This window comes from Ambystoma mexicanum, chromosome 4q, assembly GCF_040938575.1.
Source record: "Ambystoma mexicanum isolate Mex_15411 chromosome 4q, UKY_AmexF1_1, whole genome shotgun sequence".
Taxonomy (NCBI): Eukaryota; Metazoa; Chordata; class Amphibia; order Caudata; family Ambystomatidae; genus Ambystoma; species Ambystoma mexicanum.
Window position 1 is genome coordinate 911,897,336 of NC_090928.1, and position 20,433 is coordinate 911,917,768.

Sequence of the window (20,433 nt, forward strand, 5' to 3'; positions counted from 1 at the left end):
ATTATCTTCTGAAGTCCTTCATTCATTGCAAATTGCAAAGAAATTGCAGACACATGTCCTAAACTGTTCCCTCCACAATGAATTACAATTATGTCTGGATGTTCCTCTATCTTCAAAGTTGCACAGAGAGGTAGCAAGTCCAACCACTTCATTCCACGCACTCCATGCCAGTGCACTTCCACATGTGGGAATCCAAGATCTATAGATACTCCACAGCTTTCTGCATGCACCTTCAACCAATGAATCCATGAGTCTCCCAAAATCCATACAATCTGTGTTTTGAAACACTCAGCCATAGCTATCTGTTCTTCTCTCTGCAAAAACGATATCTGAAAAACCTCTCCTAGCACAACACACTCACTAAACTTTACTGACCAATCCCTTGCTTCATCCAATCTCATTTCCATACCTCCCCTCCCCAAATTCCCCGGATGTAATACGCGGTGTCCTAGAACTACCGCCATGTCCGCGAACGTATCGTAACATGTACAGCCCTTCTACCATTTCAATTTCACTCTCTGTGCCATTCCCTCATTGGATGTAGCTAAGCAATCACATGACCATCCACCAATCAAATCCAATAACTCTACATGTAACTGCATCATAATAGAGCAGCAGTACAAATGTACGGTGTATCTCTCGGAGTACAAGTCTCATACCATTGACAACCATGATCTACGAGAAATACTTTACAAATCTCCAATATATCTACTTGCAGCTTGGTCCATATCCATATACATGAACAGAAAGTACAGGTATGCATATTTTCTACACAGTACATGAACACATTTTCTAACCGACTTTTACCTTCTATAATCTCCAAAATGAATGGACGATCATTGTTTCATTGTCCTAAAATGACCTGTCACTTACAAACCTTTATATCGTTTAATTTCTTCATACACACACACACATGCAAATACTATTAAACTAACATTTTCAAAATAAAATATATACACGACATATAATCACACAAAATAAAATACACATTCTATGATCAAATCTCAAACAATAATATTTGTACAAACACATAATTGCTTTTAATTTTTTTCGTTTATATAAGTACTTACATACATTTATATAGGACAAGCAGACTATGACATTCACTCACTGTTATGTGCAAAATCAGGCTATGACAATGACTCACTATTACATGGAAAAGCTTAGTTACAAGAATAGTGGTATACGTTGGTAGATTATGAATTCCACAAAACATAGTAAAGATATTTTCTTTCCTAGTCTTAGTCATAACTTAGTTTTAATGGTTTTCAGGAAGGCGCTGAGCATTTCAATTTAAAAAAATCTATGTCTAAAATGAAAACAGTGCTATATAGCAACCAAATTACTAATTTCTTTCTTTTACAATTGCAGTGAAGCCCATTCTCCTGAATAGAAGCAGCCGATTTTGATTTACAAAGAACAACTAAGAAGCAAACTACTAATTTTTGAAAAAAAAGTAAGTAGATTGTTACCATAATATTTGATTTATAGCTCACACGCACTGTACGGTGCATTCATGGTATTTCTGTGCCTAAAAATAGAGATTCTGCACCATTCTGACCAAAAATCCCCCCCCCGTCTTAAACAGTGATCTCCTGTCAGAATGGCCCTCAAATTCCTATTTTTCGGCACACAAATTACCCAACTCAGCCTCTAGAATGTAGATGTTGTAGAACAAACAACTGTTTTAATTTTATAGCTTTACCTATATTATTTATTCTTCTCCACACCACCGGCTTACTTTTTTTTGTCATCTGAACCCCAGTTTAGTAACACATTACTTGAAAAATACCCATCCCTGGTAGTTCAACTTCCCAATTCACAATCACACACCATTACATACATCTTTATCATCTTACTCAAACAATCATGCACACAACACACATGCATTGCAGAAAACCCCAACCCATACCTTCTGTATTTTTTTCAACAGACGCTACAGAATGGACACCAAAAAGCAACTCTGTAGAAAGGGACGCAGAAGTAGAGCAAATGAAAAGAAAAGTCTCCAACATAAACACCCATCTATAGCAGAATTTGTAAAAAACGTTGAAACACAACAGCTAATACAGTCATGTTGTGAAACAGAAGAAGTTTCTAGTGCAAAAACTTTGCCTCCTCTATCACAAAGTAAAATGGCCCAAAAAACTATTAACAGAAAATCAACTATCACTACAAATAAAACGTCTTCTATAAATCTATAAATCTTGATATAGTACAAAGTAAGCATACCAAGAAAAGTATATTAGCCAAAATGTTCCGTCACAAAGTCCTTCAACATCTTATAAAAACCAGGTTCAACACTTCAAACCTATCGTAGGAAAGTAATCTTAGAAGCGTTGATAGACAGTGCAATTCTTCTCAAAAGAAACGTATTTATTGTTGTGTAAAACAGAATTAAACCACTAACAAAACTAATAACTAAACTTCAAAAAAGACTTCCCAGTAAATGAAATGTGAACAGAAATAACTTCTTAAATATATGTGGAGGTGAATGGAGTCACACTACAAGCACAGAACCATACTTTAATGAAGAAGCGTACAAACAAAAGCAAACAAATACAATTGCCATACATAGCAGTGGTTGAGGATATGAAAAAGTTAATAATACCATAATGGAACAAGAAGTACTCCTTACAAAAATATGCCCTGAAAACTTAGATTTACCCCTACACTCGACTGAATCAAAACATCTAATTTACACATGGCCATGCACATCAATGTGTAACATTCCCATAAAAATGTTCCAATCTTTACGCCTATTCCTCAATCAATATGTGAAAAGCAAAGACAAAATTATTAAAATACTACAAAGTATGGATGCTTGTCCAGTACGCAAGCACACAGGACTGCAAGGACATTCGTTGGCCTGCATATCAGGAGCTACTTGCAAAACAACCTTCCATGATATCAAAAGGATATCAACTCATCATGCAAGTATAAGAAATCTAGTTTATAAACTGTATTATGCAAAACGTCCTGCTTTAGCACTAGCCAATTTAAATAACATTCTTCTACATGGTACACCAAAAGACCTACTAGAAGAAATCGAGTATATACAGAAAAAATATTTTGGAAATGAATCCCACTTACAAGATGAAATAGCTGTCAACCAACTTCGTAACAAATCTGCACATGGCAACCTTTCACTACACATATACAAAAAAGAAATACTAAAATTTCAAAGCACTTCAGCTGAAGTACCAAACCACGTGTGTGTATGTTGCCGCAGAACGCGTTATAAAAGTAACACAAAAACTATAGACCTTTCATACAAAATAGAAGACAATGAAGATTCTAAATGGTTTGAATTAGCTCTCTACCTTATAGCAGAAAACAAATACGAAATAACAGACCCCATAATACTTTGCAGTTACTGCACTACCAAACTTGACAACAACCAAACTCCTTCACGTGCTATCTCAAATAACTTGGAATTACATCCACTACCAAAACTCCTTCAACAACTTAATTTATATGAGAGCATCATAATTCAAACAGTTCATCCATTTCAAGCAATAATACGCCTTCAACCAAAAACTGCAAAATTACCTCCCTCTGAATTAGTGAAAGGTATTTGTGGAAAAGTAGTGTATTTACCATTAGATCAAATAGAAAATGTGCACACTCTAGGAGTGCAACGTCCAATGCAACAATCTTTAATTATCATGGTAAATGGAGTACCTACAAAAGACAAAAAAAAAAACTGGTAGATATACATAAAGTTAGAGAAGCCCTGCAATATCTCAAAGAGAATAATGATTATTACAAAGAAATTAATATCGAAGAAAACTTGAAAGAAACAACTGAAATAATTCAAGAGACACAAGAAACTTGTCAATTTGAGCTCCTAGATCCTGCTACAATAGCAAACACTTTAGACCATTATACAATTCACCCATTGCACTCTAATGACACCATAGAAGATGCACTGGAAACGTACCAAATGCGTCAAACAAAAGGATCACCAATCAGCATATGGGAAAAAAGTATAGAAGCACGTGCTTTTCCTCTACTCTTTTCCTACTGGCAAAGGAGGAAGATTTGATGATAGACCTGTTGAAATATCAGCAACAGAATATCGCTCATTACGAGTGTATTCTGAAGATCCCAGAATTCGACAAAATGTGGAATACATATTCCACCTACTCTTTGAAAGTGAACTAGCAACTTTATGTTACGGAGTTCCACACATATTAAAATCAGGATCACACTTTCAAAATATGACAGCCACACAATTATTACAAAAAGTTCAACAAAAAGATGAGGTTTTACAGGCAAATCTTACAAATCTATTAGCAAATATGCGAGGTACTAAAGAATACTGGTTTTGACGCCATGGAGATGTACGTTGTATGATCAGAAACCTTGGCCCACCCATTTGGTTTGTTACATTAAGTTGCGCAGAATATGCATGGGAAGATTTACATGCTTTCCTACGCATATCAAATGAAAACAAAACAAACATAGATATGCTAACACCTGGAGAACTTTGTTCTCAGGATCCTGTTAATGTTTCTAGATATTTTCACCATCGCTTCATTGCTATGCTACATTTTATTTGTAATAAAACTGTTCCTCCCCTTGGAGAAGTGCAACACTTCTTTTGGAGAAAAGAATACCAAACCAGAGGAGCGCACATGTCCACATGCTTTTATGGATTAAAGATGCTCCTAAATTTGGTCAAGACAGTGATGCCACTGTTTTACAGTTTATCCACAAATAGTGATGTTCATGCAAAAATCTTACAATTCCAAAGACACAAATGTGGCAAATATTGTCGTCGCAAATACAAAAACAAAGGGAAATACTACACCAAATGCCGATTTGGTTTCCCTAGACCAGTTACAAATACAGGTCAAGTGAACAACCTCATGTCTTCAGTTAGACATAGTGTTAAAGGTAAGTCACCTAAAAATACATATTGCATAAAAAGAAAAGAAGAAGACAAATATATCAAAGATTACAATGTAATCATTGCCCACTTGTGGAATGCAAACATAGATGTGCAGTACATTGCAGACAATTCTACTGCAGTTGCACGATATGTCACAGCATACTTAACCAAATCAGAAAAGACACAGCTCTAAGACCTCTGGAATGACCTGTCATCAGATAAAACAGTGTCTCAGAAATTATACAGCTTGGGCATAAAAATGCTGTCCCATAGAGAATGGGGATCCTATTAAGCAGCTGATCGATTAACTGGTACTGCATTGTATGGTAAATCTGCAAATATAGTATGGCTAAGTCTTGGTCCAGCTAAATCTAGAAAAAGAGTTCTAAAATCATAAGAAGATATAGAAACAATAGCCAAACATGATCCCAACAGCCAAGACATTTTAAAAAACAATTCATTGGACGCGTACTACCCAAACAGGAGTACCACTTTGGAAACCATGTGTCTATACCAAATAGCCCAAAACTACGCATACAAAAATAAAATAAAACCTGATGAGCAAAACCGTAAATACAAAGTGACAAACTGTGATGGCAGCTTAGTAAAACTCACCAAACCAAATTTAATTAATCATATCAAATTGTCATTAAAGACTCCTCAACATAAAGAAATATATTACATGTCCCTGCTACAACTCTTCAAACCATGGAGAAAAGAAGAAGAAATACTAGATACCTATGACTCATATGAAGACGCTTTCAAAGCCAATGAAAGCAGTATAACTGATGTAAACTTTGCACAGTACAAAACAATGTTGCACAATGAACAGCAACACGAAGAGGAACTCCAGGCCCAACTAGATAAGGACACTCCTGACAGTAGTCAACCTTCTGTCACAGGAAGCCAAGAACCATTGGGAGAACCACTAATAACACATGCGGCAGAATTAGCTATGATAGAAGTAGAAAACACCAATATGTCACTATGAAGATACAGAAGACTTAACTACACTACAATCAAAACTAAACAAAGAGCAACATAGCATGGTGTGCAACATGAAAACAAAGAATGCAACTGCCAAAATTACAAACCTATACTATTGTATGTCAGGGGTGAAGCTGGTTCTGGCAAAACATTCCTAATCAAAATCATCAATAAGTTCCTTCAACATTTGACAAACAACAAACTGTCAGCTGTTGTCACTGACCCCACAGGTTTAGCTGCCTACAACATAGGTGCTGTCACTTTACACCGATTACTACTCCTGCCAGTAGAACACCAAAACAAGTTAGATTATTACAAACTTTCTGCAGAAGCTGCAATGGAAGTATGCAGAGTATTGAAATAAATGAAAATGCTACGAATATATAAAGTGAGCATGGTGTCCAACCTAATGTTGGCTTTGATTCACCTCAGATTACAAGAAGTACTCAAAACAAACTATGAAGAGCTCTTTGCAGGAAAACACATCATGTTTTCGGAGATCTTCTTCAATTGACACCAGTAAAAGGTGCGCCTATTTTTAAAACATTAGGACACAAACTCTGATGTAAATCTGTTGGCAGCATTGGAAATGTCAACCTTTGGCAACATTTCCAATTCAGAGAATTAACAGAAAACATGCGCCAATCTGCAGATCTCACTTATGGCAACATCTTAAAAAGTATCAGAGTTGGTATACTTTCTAGAGAAGCAGAAGCAATATTGAAAACCCGGCACATTCATGCACTTTATGGTGATAATGCATGTGCTACAGATGTTATGGAACAATTAGCCCACAAAAATGTCAATTGTATGGCCTTAATGACAACTCTTGCAAGCTGTTTCAAATTCAATGAAATAATGTTAAACAAAGAAATGCAACCAATTATGGAAATTAGCGCCACAGACAAACTAGATGTACATGGAATGACACTACCCATGTGTGACCAAGCCACAGCAAGACTAAATAGTTTAGAAAAATCAATCTCAAACACAGCAGGCTTGGAAAAGATATTAAAATTATCCTTAAATTGCAGAGTAATGCTTAAACGTAACCTTGACGTGGACCAAGGACTAGTCAATGGAGCACTGGGTACTGTTGTTGGCTTTCAAACATACCCACGTGACAACAAAATTCAGTTTGTCAATATTCTCTTTGACAAACTTTCACAAGTAAAAAGAATAGGACGCTCAACAGCTCGATTCCTTCTCTTCAAAGACATGTATGTACGCAGAGAACAATTTTCTCTAACTCTTGCATACACAGCCACCATTCATAAATCACAAGGTCTTACTCTAGACAAAGCAATGATAGACATTGGTAACACAGTCTTTAAAGAAGGCATGAGCTACGTAGCACTGTCACGCCTACGTACAATTGACGGTCTATTTCTAATAAACTTTGATGCAAGTAAAGTAAACGCTGATATTCCTTGCATTTTAGAATACAATAGACTTCGTTCACTATGCACCCCCCATCTACAAACATATCCTGTTCCACAAAAAGGAACATTTTCTAAAAGAAAACTAAATCAAACAGAAATGCAACAGGATGTCACTGCAAATCCTCCAAAGAGACTAAAAGAAACTAAAACTTCATCAAGTACCACAAGCAAAAAAGAATCAATTAGGGAAAGTAAACCAGGTACTTATTTAAAGAAGGAAGACAAACTCCAAAAAAAGCAGTTAGATACAGAACTACCTGGAATATTTAAATTCTCAAATATAGTTGGTGTAAGTTGCTACGCAAATGTAGCAATGAATATTATATTTCAATTACCACCAATTGTTGACAACATTTACTTACAGTGCAGACCCATTGTGTTTGCAAATGTTAGTACTTCACAGAAATGCAGCAAACAATCCTGACAACACGTATAGTGTTTTTGGAATAAGACGACAATTGGACTACTGTGCTGGAATGGTGAAATTCACTATAAACTCACAGGAAGAACCACAAGAATTTCTAATGTACTTACTATTAGTACTGGAAAACAAAAACATACCTATAAATGAAATCTTCCAGATTTCATACATGTGGAAACATACATGCACTCTCTGCAACAATGTGACACAATAAACAATCCCCAAGGAGAGCTTTGTCTATATATCAATACCTAATTGTGAATCCGTTCCATTTCAGCAACTTGTACAAAATTCAAACCACGGTAGATTATGTTCTACATGCAATTCGGATAATCGCTCCACGTTACTAATACAAACACATAGTAAATACGTAATACTAATGCTTCTACGTTACAATGCAGATGGTACGAAAAACAACTGCAAGCTGACTGGATTCACACATGGTCAAATATCACTTGGTAAGAAAACCTTCACAACAATAGGTATAATCTACCACGCAGGAGCCACAACCAATTCAGGGCACTACACGGCATATATAAAAAAGAAATGTGGATGGTTTGAATGTAATGATAGTACCATTACTCTAAAGCAGAGATTACCAGCACATCTTACAAACGCTTATTTGATGTTCTTGAAAGCAAAATTTGATAAATAAACTGTATTTAAACCTTTAAGTAAATTTGTGTTAAAAAAATATAAACTGTTAGAATACTCCAAAAGCTATCTAACAGCTCAAAGATTCTACATCAACTAATCAGATAAATGAATACCACTAAATTAGGCCAAAAAATACACAGTTAGAATACGCCAATTGGTATCTAACTGTCCCAAAAATTAACAATATCCAAATAGATAAATCAAAAACACTAAAATATATTAATAAAATAGACAGTTAGAATACGCCAATTGGTATCTAACTGCTCCAAAATTTTAAAATATCAAAACAAATGAAGAATCTGTTACTGCTCCAAAAATAATACAACAAAGCAAAGAATAAAGCATTAGCCAGAAACAACAAGTGAACACTGAAAACAAACAAATAAACTGTAGCATAACAGAAAAAGGTTTTTTTTTTAATCCAACATGGATTTTTTTTTCTCCCACAGACCCAATGATTTTAGCAACAAATACAGAAACTGAGCAAATTGCACAGTACTCTGATTTGTACTCTACTAAATATGAGGGTCGAAAAAAAATAAAAGTATAATGCTTATACAATGTAATAAGTCATTACAAAATACTAATACTAACATGCTATTTTCTTTTATCACAGAAATGAAGAAGAAAAACATGGACTCCCATTACTAGACCAAACATTAAGTATACAATAATAAGGACAACCATAGCAGCATATCACATCCATAGTATCTAATACCTTTGTTCCTTATACATTTGTTTCTCATCCAAAGTTATAAGCAAATATGAATGTGATATGCTGTGGTGGTTGTTGCCAGGGCATAGAGTCTTGGGTGCATGGCCAAATTGACCCAAATGGCCATGCACCCAAGACTCTATGCCCTGGCAACAACTACCGCAGCATATCACATCCATAGAGTCAAACATTTCAACTATGATCAATGGGAAACTTTTAATGTCCGCGAACAATGTGAGTGTTCTTAGAACACTTTGAACTTGCCAGCGAACAATACGGACACCGTTTTCAGGACACCCCCTACGAACATTTCAGAACAACGCGATAGTTCTTAGAACACTTTCAACTTAACAACGAACAATACGGACAGCGTCCTAAGGACACCCCCTATGAACATTCCAGGACACCGGGAGTGTTCTCAAAAACGTCTTCAGAACACCCCCATTTTGTTTATTTGCGAACATTTCAGGACACCGCGGGTGTTCTTAGAACACATTCAACTTGACAGTGAACAATACGGACAGCGTCCTCAGGACACCCCCTATGAACACTCCCCGGACACCACGAGTGTTCTTAGAAGCATCTTCAGAACACCACCATCTTGTTTATTTGCAAACATTTCAGGACACCGCGAGTGTTCTTAGGACACATTCAACTTGACAGAGAACAATACGGACAGCGTCCTCAGGACACCCCCTACGAACATTCCAGGACACCGGGAGTGTTCTTAGAAGCTTCTTCAGAACACCGCCATCTTGTTTATTTGCGAACATTTCAGGACACCGCAAGTGTTCTTAGGACACATTCAACTTGACAGAGAACAATACGGACAGCATCCTCAGGACACCCCCTACGAACACTCCCCGGACACCGCGAGTGTTCTTAGAAGCGTCTACAGAACACCTCCATCTTGTTTTTTTGCGAACATTTCAGGACACCGTGAGTGTTCTTAGGACACATTCAACTTGACAGAGAACAATACGGACAGCGTCCTCAGGACACCCCCTACGAACACTCCCCGGACACAGCGAGTGTTCTTAGAAGCGTCTTCAGAACACCCCCATTTTGTTTATTTGCGAACATTTCAGGACACCGCAGGTGTTCTTAGAACACATTCAACTTGACAGAGAACAATACGGACAGCGTCCTCAGGACACCCCTACAAACACTCCCCGGACACCGCAAGTGTTCTTAGAACAGTTTCACTTTGCTTGCGAACAAAACGGACACATATTGAGTCCTTAGAACACCGCCCAGTCAGTTTATTTAGAACATTTCAGAACACCTGTGATGTCCGCAAACAAATCGAACACAAAAAGAACGTCTAACACATAAAAAACACAACTTTCATCCTATCTCATACACTCCCACCCTCCCCAAACACTCCTACACACCAACACACTCTACTAAATACACATTTTGAACAAAGTTTCACTGCGCTGTCCGCGGACGTCCACGAATCCAAGATGGCGGGTGCTACCGAAAAATCTGATGCACTTCAAGCTCCACGCCGTCCAATCAGCGAACACGTTGCATGTCCGCGAACATCACGCAAGACGATTGGCCAATCAGGACACTGTCCGCGGAGCGAACAGGGAAGTGTGTCCGCGGACCGAACACAGATATCACTATTTTTTTTTACCTACTTTTTGGTCATTTTAAAAAAAAGACTACTGGACGGATTTTCACCAAATTTGCAAAAGCACGCTTTCGGGACCAAGCCGCTGCTCCTGGTCCAAATTTGGTGGAAATCCGTCCAGCGGTTTGGGCTGTAGGCGCAAGCAACATTTTTTTCCCATTCAGTCTATGGGGAAAAAAAAAGTTTTGGGACCCTCCCTATAACTTTGCCCCCCCTGGACGAATCCTCACCAAACTTTGCAAGGAAATTCAGAGTGACCCAAATACTTTTTTTGCAAAGTTTGGTGAGGATCCGTCCATGGAGAGCGAAGTTATAAGCCACCCAAAATAGTGCTCTTCCTATGGAAACAGCAACTTAACCATAACTACATGGCCACTCCCGTGGCCATGTAGTATATATATATATATATATATATATATATATATATATATATATATATATATTTGGTCAGTGTTTCCTTGTCCCTTAGTACTGTAGTCCTATTGTGTAAACCTTGAATACTGCTCATCTCCCTCTTGAGATAAGTCTGACTGCTCAGCCACAGCTACCAACTAAATCTGTGTGGTACAGACAGATACCAAAGGGGATTTATTGCATGTACCTGAGGTCTTAATCTTCTGTAGTGCTCCCTAAGGGAACTGCATAGGATTCTGCCTAACACTGGTGTACAGCGGTGAGGATAAAAGTATTGGATTTACATTTTAGAGTGCTGCTAATACCCTGGTTCAATTACCACAAGGCTTAAACATCACTAAAAGTTAATTTTAAAAAGTCAAAGATGGAACGTTAGCCATGAGACCCTCCTTGGTGTCTGAAAGGCTGAATGTGATATCCCGTTGAAAATTATCCATGGAAAATGAAAACATGTTTAATGCCAGCCGTGGTGAATTTGGAGAATGTACACTTATTTAATTTATATGTATAGGGGACAAAGGCTTCTTACAGGTGGAAATAGTTACTAGCACGATTTTGTCTGGGTTCAAATCCGTTTTGATGGCTTGTCGTAGAGTTATTGTAAAAGATATTGCTTTTGTAGTAAGGAAAGGTATTTTTATTTATTCATTTTTAAAACATAGGAAGTGGTGGTATCAATGGCTAACAATATGACTACTTATAAAGCAGATAGGTGTTATTGATTGGTTGTAAGTATTATAATAGCGGTTGCTTAAGGCTTTAGGGTTGTTTTGCCCTATAATTTGTGTTTGAGTTGTGGTACCATTGAGTGATGCCTTTTGGATTGTATGATGCTTGGTAATTTTCACCTGATGAACGATATTTACCTGTTAACTGAACTGTATCATGGGCTGGCACAAATTCAAACATTTACATTGCATTGAAATCCTCTCTTGGATCTGTGCACCTCGTCTGCATTCTACTGTGCTACATCGTTCTTCTGTAAAATTCATCCAGACCCTTATCTTTCTGTCACAAGTGAGAAACACAATATTTGCATGTTTCTTTTACTTTCTGATGATGTTTTTATATCAAACTAAAGTACTGCTAGCATGGGGAGTTGACCCCTAGCCAAGTTTGAGATTGTTCTATTTGGTTTCTATATATACATATATTAAGGCTCTCATCTTCACTTCAGAATCGATAAAGCAACCATTAGTTATATATATATAGTTATCTTTATGTTGTCATTTCCTTATATAGGAAGAGTGTATGTGGTGGTTTATGCTAATTATGTTTGACAGTCAAGTTGTGTATTGGGAGTATCAATAGGGACAATCCTTTCCTATGACAGCATAGTTTAAAAATCCAAAATATGTTAGCAATAAAAAGCAGTACTATATTTCCATTAATGTTTTCGAACATCCCAACCAATGTTCAATGGGAGAGGGTCTTATTCAAGGAATGTTATACTGGTATGTAAGACAATTAAGCACATCCAGAGCTTAAATCATTCATTGAGGTTGTGTTATGTTAGGGGTCACAAATGAAAGGCAGACACATCGTGGTAGTGTTCTCAACATCATACAGTTTCGCTGCCTACGAAACTAAATCTAAAGATTTATCTGTGCATTGTCATCAAAATTATATAAACTGTTCTTGTTTTGAAAACATTTGTGACCCTGACAATAGAAATTAACTACTATGATGTGTAAGAAAAAGTGTCTCTTATTTAAGTTTAGCCAAAAAGTGTTCTAATGAGAGTAATCCAATTAAATGTGTTTCTTCCAAGGCAGTTCCTTTGGATTCAGAGGGTAGTTCCCTGTTCCTGGTTTATTGCAGGAAGGATGGCGAACATGTCTTTTTCCAAAACAATATTTCCTTAATGAGGGTAAGAACTTCTCTTCCATACAACAATTCTCAAGGTTTGCAAAATTGTCTCTTTTATACAATTGTTGTTTCCAAGGATGGTAAAAGTTCCTTTTTCACACAACTGCTTCAAAGATGTCAAAATGTCTGTTTTATACAGCTGTTTCAAGGATGGCAAAAATGTCTCTGTTAAACAATTGTCTCAAGGATGGCATACAACGGTTTCAAGGATGGTATACATTTCTATTTTGCACAGCTGCCTCAAGTATGGCTTCCTGGTCTACTCCCCTGCCAGGATGTCTTTAGTAGAGTCTTTAGATTGCCTGGAATAATCCCCTGCCTGGAATCTCCTTCTGGGCTCTGTAGATCCCCTGGGGCACTCTCCTGTGAGGTATCTTTGTCCCCAAGAAGACTCGCTGCCTGATATATCCTATTTATTAGGACTTCTTTCAAAGTTCTCTTTATTACCCAGAAAAACACAGTTGTATTCCTGCACTGTCTATACTTCATGGACTTCTACTTGTCCCAAGTTTCCCCATATGGACCACACACATATAAATACTTGTTCAAGCTCTGTCTTTTAACTTCTTCACTACTTGTCCCAAGCTTCCGCACATGGACCTTTGACATATGAAGACTTGTTCAAGCTCTGTCTTCTAACTTCTTTACATGTATTCGTTTGCTGATGGCAATGCTTGCTCCGACTTTCCCCATATGAAATTCATGCATATGGAGATTTGTGCACATCTTATCTTTCAGCTTCCTCATTAACATTGATCTGCGAATAATAACATTTGCTGATCTGTCTTGCAACAACTAGATCACATGGTTAGCTTATGATTTCTTTCAATCCATACTGACTCCTTCTTCCTTTTCCTCATCTCAGTACTCAAGGTGTCTCAGAGTTGGAGACGATAATATTATTAGGACTTCCAAGGTGATTTTGTTTGGGATTTGTATTTAACCCTAAACCATCAGAGATAGTATTTAGTATTTAGTATTTATTGTTTTATATAGCGCCTTAATCCAAGCCGCTTTACAGTTAACAACAAGAACACATTAAACATGGAGAGGTAGATAGATATAAGATAGGAGAGGTTATTTGTGTGCCATGTATATTTGAGGTTTGAATGGTATTTAGCCTAGGATGTTTGTTAGGAAAGAGTTTTGTAGTTTTGTAACTAGAGGGATTTGTATAATGCAGTATGCCATCATGAATTTAGGAAGTATAGGGTCTTCTTCACACTAAAGTGAAGGATACTGCGTCTCTCCTGATGGGGTCACCACATCTCCCCGACAACCATCTTCTCCCATGTGATCCTTCCTCATAATACCACCTCAATGGTCAGGATCAGGTAGCGGCTGCCATCCCCTAGACACATTGGAGGTGATCTTAGGCTGTAGACAAAAGGGGTTGGACTCTGGCTGCCTCTTCCTCTGAGACACTAACAGGTGTCACACTGGCATACATGAAAACAAGTCTAAAATGATAGGACCTGTATTTCTTATAGTAGAACACAACAAAACTTTTTCAAAGGTGCTAAAACTTATTTTTTTTTAACACACAACACGTTTTCCTTTTTTTCCAATAGATATACAAACTAAAAGTCCACTTTCACAAATTGCATTTCCATTATATTGTATCGGCATATAATGTCAACAACAAATGATTGTTAGTGCAACATAGTTATTAAGTGCAATGTTACTACGCATGCACTGAAAAGAGTCAACACTCAAATGTGTTTCCAGCTATGCAACAACACAGGTGTTGGTGGTGGGTTGTTCTATAGCTTTCCTCAGGACGGTTTTCAAATTCCTCCAATAGCAGTGGCTCAGATTCCTCCGCCAGTGGCCCCTCAACATCGGGCACAGGCCAAAAAAGAGGCCAGTTTTTTCAAGGGCATGGGAAACAAGGAAGAACACGCCAGCAAGGGTACCACGGGATGAGAACACGCCAATGGACCCCACAACAACCACCACAGCAACAATGGTGATACCAATCTTCAATTTGAGCGATTATACCCTCACCCCTGACGATGTAAACATCCTCAGCAAAGGGCTGAGTTTTGTGCCTACCAATAGAGCAGATCGTTTTGCAACAGAAGTAGAAATAAGAAAGTTCTTCAGAACTGTACGCCTAAGATACTTCTTCCGTAACTCCAAACAAGACAAACCAAAAGACATGACCACGACGGGCTTAAAATCAAAATCCACGTTCACACCAGTAACATCAGTGGTCTGCCCAGAAATACTAGCGTTTGAAAATAAAATCTTAAGAGACATGGACACCTTTTTCAAAACCAAAAATCACAAAAGGGACAATCTTACTAAACAGGAAAGACTGGCACTACAACACCTGGAAAACCAAAAAACATTCTGCATCAAACCAGCAGACAAAGGAGGGGGCATTGTGCTCTAGGGCAACAACCTCTATGAAAATGAACTACAAAAACACCTTCAAGATAGACAGTTCTACAAAAAATTTGACCATAATTCAACAATACGTCCAACGGATGAAATCAAAAGTTTCACGCTTTTTGTGGAATCCCAGGGCTGGATTGACAATGGCAAAAAAGTTTTTCTTACAACGGAACACCCAATTATCCTGGCCTTTTACTGTATTCCCAAGATACATAAGAACACCACAGAACCACCGGGGAGACCAATAGTGTCTGGAATAGGCTCACTTTTAGAGCCTTTATCTATATACACAGATATCTTCTTAAGACCTTTCGTCCAAAAAATGAAATCAAATACACAAGATACTACAGCCATGATACATCACCTCGCCAGCATCAGAACAGAACAAAATGACATTCTGGTCACTTTTGATGTAGAAGCCCTATACACCAGCATCCCACAGAGGGAATGCCTGGAAATACTCAAGATCTATCTGGACAACAGACGGGACCAATCAACACTGACATCCTTCATCTTAGAATGTATACGGATAGCACTCATGGAAAACTTCCTCATCTACCAAGGAAAATTCTTTCAACAAATAAGAGGAACAAGCATGGGTTCAACGTTTGCACCTGATATAGCAAACCTGTACATGGACCATTTGGAAAACAAGAATATCTACAATGAAGACAATATATACAAACAGAACCTGATTGGATGGGTCAGATACATCGACGATGTGTTCACCGTTTGGAGAGGCACTCTCTTAGAATTAGAGTCTTTCCACACATGGCTCAACACCGTAGACCCATGTATCAAATTCACCATGCATTCAGACAAAATCAGCATACCCTTCCTGGATCTCAACATTCAAACTACAGACGAAGGTGACCTCGTCACTACCCTCTACAGGAAACCAACAGACAAAAACACACTGTTAAATTTTAAAAGTTTTCATCCTCAAACACTCAGGGAACATCTCCCTTTTGGCCAGTTCCTGAGGATACAGAGAAACTGTACAACCTTACCAGAATACAATAGAAATGGAAAAGACCTAGAACTCTGCCTAAAAGCAAGGGGTTACCCACCCAAAATCATACAAAAAGCACGAAGGACAGCAAGGCATACGAGTAGGGAAACATGTCTTATGAAGAGATCAAGAGTGGAACACGCTGAAAAAATGACATGTGTCATCACTTTCTCTCCAATAAGCAACAACATCCGAAAATCAGTCCTATCAAATTGGAACCTCCTACAAACAGAGGATTTTTGCCCCGAAAAGCCCAGATTTGCATTCAAAAGAATCAAAAATCTAAAAGATCGCCTAGTCCATACATACCCAGGCTCCATACAAAAGCCCAGCCAAACTAACATGTGGGACCTCCCCCCTGTCATTGGGCATCACAGATGTGGCAAATGCTCAGACTGTAACCTCACAAAAGACCAAAAAACCTCTTTTTTATCTTGCTAAATGACCTTGAATGGAAGTATAAAACCTTCTCCAACTGCCGTACAAAATGGAGTATATACGTCATACGGTGCCCCTGTAACTTACTGTATATCGGCAAGAGTAAAAGAGAGGTGAGGCAGCATATCTGTGGACACAGATCATGTCTGAAAAACGCGGTAGAGGATAAACCATTGGTTGCCCACTTCAGCAAACTCAAACATAAATATACAGACTTCCAGTGGGCCATCATCCAAACCATAGATGAAAAAGAACGAGGAGGTGACAGAGACCTGACCCTGAGGAAATTGGAACAGAAATGGATCCACAGATTGGATACCGTGAAAAATGGATTAAACATTTGCATAGAGTGGAACCTTTTCTTCTAAAACATAACCAACCGATTTACACCTCCATGCAATCATCTCCCAGTACTGTACTTCCCAACCAGGCCCCTCCCACCATTAATCAATCAAGATGCAGAAAGGGGTACAATGATGTTACAGTAGGGAGATGTGCGTCTGGTTTTTAAAACCATTTAAAACCACTTTTGGATTTGTGTTAAAAATATGTTCAAAAATGTTTTCCAAAGTATCAAAAGTCTGTTTATCTAAATATGAACATGCTTCTATGAATGAATATACATGTTCAGTTCTATATTTTTGAGATTCAAGCTCATAATGTATACTGTGTTGTGTTTTCATTGTTTTCAAAATGAGCACCCGGACCACACAGAGGTACCCCCTACATACATAGCAATTACGGGACCAGTTCCCCGCACACACAGACTACGCCTTCCTCTGACGCGACATAGCAACAGTAACCAAGCCACAGACACACGTAGGCTCTCGCATTCTCCTCCCACGCATGCGCGGTAGTTCCACCACTATCCGCTCGCACATGCGCAAATCGCTCGCTCTCGTCCTTTTTTGATCGCTCGCGTTCCCGGCACGGCACAACGCATGCGCGGAGCACGTCCAGCGACGAACGGAATACACAGCTCACTTCGGGAGCTCTTCCCAGTACGAGAAGGTAAGCATACCCCTCTCTCCTTCGGGAGATCACAAGTACTGGCACCATGGGGATTGTTACATTTGACTGTCAGGCCCCATATAAGAGCATTTCTCGTTTCTCATATAATGAATAGAGATTACCGAGTAGGACACTCGTCCTTGCACAGTTAGCCACACTGTCTCACTATTTCTACACCGGCCAATAATAAGCCACTAGCACTTATTTTTCACGTGCACGTTGTTGTCAATTATATGACACAAGAAGGACACACTTCTTTAAAACATGCTGTGTCCTCTATGTTGTAGTGGAAGCCTCTTCTGCAACCCAAGAGAACGATCTCTTCTTGGTCTGGCACACTTGGATCCGCCATTTCCTACGCATCACTTTGCCCTGAGACAAAATACTGTTGAAGACAGGTATGCCTGAGCACTGCATCATGCTTTTTAGTTACTTGTCTAATAGAACCTTTTTAAACAACACACATTCCTTTTCTTTATACACAGTTTTCTCTGAGCAACACACGTAAGACTACTCGATTCCTTCCCATTTAACAGTCCTGAGGAAAGTTATAGAACAACCCACCACCAACACCTGTGTTGTTGCATAGCTGGAAACACATTTGAGTGTTGACTCTTTTCAGTGCATGCGTAGTAACATTGCACTTGATAACTATGTTGTACTAACAATCATTTGTTGTTGGCATTATATGCCGATACAATATAATGGAAATGCAATTTGTGAAAGTGGACTTTTAGTTTGTATATCTATTGGAAAAAAAGGAACACTTTTTGTGTGTTAAATAAATAAGTTTTAGCACCTTTGAAAAAGTTTTGTTGTGTTCTGCTATAAGAAACACAGGTCCTATCAGTTTAGACGTGTTTTCATGTATGCCAGTGCGACACCTATAAAAAGATATTCTCGAAGAAATTATTTATTTTAAAAAGAAACCCATTTACAATGTTGTGTTGTATCAAATTGAAATCTAATTGTAGACACAATGAAAACTCTAGAAACAATTGAGAGGAAAATGAGAAGACACAGAAATGTCAATGTAGAATCATGTTTCACAGTTTTCAGACATCGATTCCACACCACACTTAACAAAGAGCCCTATCATCAATTTTAAAACAATACTATTCCTATGGTGATGAGTGTATTAAATAATACATTGAGCATTCAAGTATAAAGAATCCTTGGCAACAAATGCAAGTTTTCCTACTAAAAGCTTTGTTGGCTTATCGACCAACTACTGCCTACACAAGGACATTCATTTAACAGTGTAATAATAAAAAGCTATTGATAGATCACCTTATAATATTTGCAAGATATATTATGGGTTATTAATGAAAGCATGACAATCCTTGCTTGTGTTGATGCACCTTCAATTGTATGGTGGAGGGGGAAATGGAGGTGGGCACATCATGGCCAACTAGCTCCTCAACTCTGCCATAAAAATTGAGCAAAATGAGGCAGATTGCAAAGAAATGGCAGTGAACATATGTACCACCATTAGTTGTGATCCACTTCATCTGGAAAAATTACCCCTTTCTGAAGAAAAATGCCAAAGGGAAGTCTGCTTTTTAAAAAAAACAAATCATTGTTCTCCTAGTCATGACACTGAACTTTGAAAGGGTGCTCATGATGCTGGCTCTCATAGAAGGTGTGTAAAAGCCCTTTTCATCATGTGAAGATGCAGGCCGCCAATCACTCCACAATGTGCAACCTTGTCAGGAAACCATATCCAACAACAAATCCAGAGCTTGATCTTGAATAGTAAAATCCAAGCCTGATTTTTGTGTCTGTGCAAGATGTTGCGAAGGCTAAAGATCTCACACAAGCTTTTGAGCCAAAGAGTCCAAGCAAAGTACACATATTAGATATACAGAATCTCAAGAGTACCTGGTTAAAAAAATATTTAAAAAAAGTTTCCCTGGTTCATGTGCAGTACCAAATCAAACCAATAAAACCAATCAAAACTCAGCCAGCATGTATTTAACATTAAGGGGCCGATTCATGGAACAAATGTGCGCTGAAAATCTTGGCGCAAGCTTGAAAAAGCAAGCGCACGCGCATGCGTGCTATTCATGGAAGGGCCTGCGCGTGTTTACTCCGGGTTGTGCGCCAAATCCGAGCGTGGCACGCACGGATGCACATGTCACAACAACATCCCAAACTCTGTGCGTGACGCGCACAGCGAAAGCGCACAACATCAGCGCACACACCAAACACGGGGCGGAACATGTGGAATGGGGAACAACACGTGAAAAAGAAGGCATAACTGGGGAAATACTGCAGGGAAATACACGGAGCGCCCACACGCACGCGAACAACACGTATTCATGGAATCTAATACAGGAAACCCGGGCATGCTAAAAGACGCGCACAGGCGTCAACACGTCCGCCACACTAAGGCAGGCGGAAGTGTCCCCGTGCGCAGTATAAAAGTGCGTGCAAACAACAAACACATATATACTGCTATGATGAATGCCCCATTTGTCGCAGCACTGATCGTGGGACACCGCAGGAGGAGGAGAATAGCCAGGCCCCGC